The following is a 3,017-nucleotide window of genomic DNA, read 5'->3' as shown; positions in this document are numbered from 1 at the left end:
GTCTCTGTGTGTGTGTGTGTGTCCTTTCTCTGTGTGTGTGAGTCTCTGTGTGTGTGTGTGTGTCTGTGTGTGTGAGTCTCTGTGTGTGTGTGAGTCTCTGTGTGTGTCTGTGTGTGTGAGTCTCTCTCTGTGTGTGTGAGTCTCTGTGTGTGTGTGAGTCTCTGTGTGTGTGTGTCTGTGTGTGTGTCTGTGTGAGTCTCTGTGTGTGTGTGTGAGTCTCTCTGTGTGTGTGTCTGTGTGTGTGTCTGTGTGTGTGTGTCTGTGTGTGTGTGTCTATGTGTGTGTGTCTGTGTGTGTGTCTGTGTGTGTGTGTGTCTGTGTGTGTGAGTCTCTCTCTGTGTGTGTGAGTCTCTGTGTGTGTGTGTGTGTCTTTCTCTGTGTGTGTGAGTCTCTGTGTGTGTGTGTGTGCCTGTGTGTGTGAGTCTCTGAGCGAGTCTCTGAGTGAGTCTCTGCGCGAGCCTCACCTGAGTACAACCCTCTCCTCACCTCACCTCACCCCCCCTCACCCCCCCCCCCCCCTCTCCTCACCTCACCTCACCCCCCCTCACCCCCTCCTCTCCTCACCTCTTCACCGTCAGCCACCCTGGGACCTCCCAGCCTCACCCTGAACGTGACCACGCTGTGGATCTCCGGACCGTTCGTAGCCTCAGGTCGGAGGTCGGGGCTCAGCGTCGCCCAGGTGTACAACACGCCCCGCTACGAAGTCAGCTACTACACTCGAGGGGAGGAAGCCAGGGGAGGTTCGCTGTGTCATCCACTCGCTCACCCGCTCACTCAGACACTCACTCACTCAGACACTCACTCAGACACTCACTCACTCAGCCACTCAGCCACTCGCTCAGACACTCACTCACTCACTTAGACACTCAGACACTCGCTCACTCACCCCGCTCGCTCAGACACTCGCCACTCACTCACTCACTCAGCCACTCACTCAGCCACTCACCCACTAACTCACTCACTCACTCAGCCACTCACTCACTCACTAACCCACCCACTAACTCACTCACTCACCCACTCACTCACTCACTCACCCACTAACTCACCCACCCACCCCACCCAGCAGGACACGGTGTGGTTGCTTTCACCGCCCTTCTCCTTCGACTTTGCGTCGCTGTGGGGGGAGCCGCCTCTGAGCTCTGAGCTCTGCCTCACCGCTCGCTTCCATGACCACTCACTCAGCCACTCACTCACTCACTCAGCCACTCACTCACTCAGCCACTCACTCACTCAGCCACTCACTCACTCAGCCACTCACTCACTCACTCAGCCACTCACTCACTCAGCCACTCACTCACTCAGCCAGTCAGCCACTCACTCACTCACTCGCTCACTCACTCACTCAGCCACTCAGCCACTCACTCAGTCACTCACTCACTCACTCAGCACTCACTCACTCAGCCACTCACTCACTCAGACACTCCACTCACTCACTCGCTCACTCACTCAGTCACTCACTCACTCAGCCACTCACTCACTCACTCAGCCACTCACTCACTCAGCCACTCACCCACTCACTCAGCCACTCACTCACTCAGCCACTCACTCACTCAGACACTCACTCACTCAGCCACCCACCCATTAACTCACTCACTCACTCAGCCACTCACTCACTCAGCCACTCACTCACTCAGCCACTCAGCCACTCACTCACTCAGCCACTCACCCACCCACTCACCCACTCACCCACCCACTCACTCACTCACCCACCCACTCACTCACTCACTCAGCCACTCACCCACTCACTCACTCAATCACTCACCCACTAACTCACCCACTCACTCAGCCACTCACCCATTAACTCACTCACTCACTCAGCCACTCACTCACTAACTCACTCAGCCACTAACTCACCCACTAACTCACCCACCCACCCCCCCCAGCAGGACACGGTGTGGTTACTTTCACCGCCCTTCTCCTTCGACTTTGCGTCTCTGTGGGGGGAGCCGCCTCTGAGCTCTGAGCTCTGCCTCACCGCTCGCTTCCATGACCACTCACTCAGCCACTCACTCACTCACCCACTCACCCACTAACTCACCCACTAACTCACCCACTAACTCACCCACCCACCCCCCCCAGCAGGACACGGTGTGGTTGCTTGCACCGCCCTTCTCCTTCGACTTTGCGTCGCTGTGGGGGGAGCCGCCTCTGAGCTCTGAGCGCTGCCTCACCGCTCGCTTCCATGACCACTCACTCAGCCACTCACTCACTCAGACACTCACTCACTCACCCACTCACCCACTAACTCACCCACTAACTCACCCACCCACCCCCCCCCAGCAGGACACGGTGTGGTTGCTTGCACCGCCCTTCTCCTTCGACTTTGCGTCGCTGTGGGGGGAGCCGCCTCTGAGCTCTGAGCGCTGCCTCACCGCTCGCTTCCATGACCACTCACTCAGCCACTCACTCACTCAGACACTCACTCACTCACCCACTCACCCACTAACTCACCCACTAACTCATCCACCCACCCCCCCCCAGCAGGACACGGTGTGGTTGCTTGCACCGCCCTTCTCCTTCGACTTTGCGTCGCTGTGGGGGGAGCCGCCTCTGAGCTCTGAGCTCTGCCTCACCGCTCGCTTCCATGACCACTCACTCAGCCACTTCACTCACTCACTCAGCCACTCACTCACTCAGCCACTCACTCACTCAGCCACTCACTCACTCAGACACTCACTCACTCAGCCACTCACTCAGCCACTCACTACCACTCAGCCACTCACTCAGCCACTCACTCACTCACTCAGCCGCTCAGACACTCGCTCACTCAGCCACTCACTCACTCAGCCACTCACTCACTCACTCAGCCACTCACCCACTAACTCACCCACTAACTCACCCACCCACCCCCCCCAGCAGGACACGGTGTGGTTACTTTCACCGCCCTTCTCCTTCGACTTTGCGTCGCTGTGGGGGGAGCCGCCTCTGAGCTCTGAGCGCTGCCTCACCGCTCGCTTCCATGACCGCTCCTACGGCAGGACCGGGGAGTGGGCACCGCAACTCTGCCAAACACCGCA

General features: G+C 58.3%; 2 long non-coding RNA genes across 4 annotated transcripts in view; both read left to right on the top strand.

The window, feature by feature from the left end:
* LOC144954766 (uncharacterized) overlaps positions 1-1,214 on the top strand; it is a 26,509-nt gene extending 25,295 nt beyond the window's left edge. For all 3 annotated transcript variants that reach the window (XR_013641350.1, XR_013641349.1, XR_013641348.1), the window contains exon 4: positions 579-1,214. This is a non-coding gene — a long non-coding RNA (uncharacterized LOC144954766). The remainder of the gene's footprint in view (positions 1-578) is intronic.
* Positions 1,215-2,769: 1,555 nt separating this feature from the next.
* Positions 2,770-3,017, top strand: part of LOC144954763 (uncharacterized) — a 6,429-nt gene continuing 6,181 nt past the window's right edge. Inside the window, exon 1 of the long non-coding RNA XR_013641346.1 lies at positions 2,770-3,017. This exon is cut by the window's right edge and continues 53 nt beyond it. This is a non-coding gene — a long non-coding RNA (uncharacterized LOC144954763).

The sequence above is a fragment of the Lampetra fluviatilis genome, unplaced genomic scaffold (genome assembly GCF_964198595.1).
Source record: "Lampetra fluviatilis unplaced genomic scaffold, kcLamFluv1.1 SCAFFOLD_577, whole genome shotgun sequence".
Classification (NCBI taxonomy): domain Eukaryota; kingdom Metazoa; phylum Chordata; class Hyperoartia; order Petromyzontiformes; family Petromyzontidae; genus Lampetra; species Lampetra fluviatilis.
The sequence above is the reverse complement of the archived record's forward strand: the minus strand, read 5'-3'. Positions and strand labels throughout refer to the sequence as shown.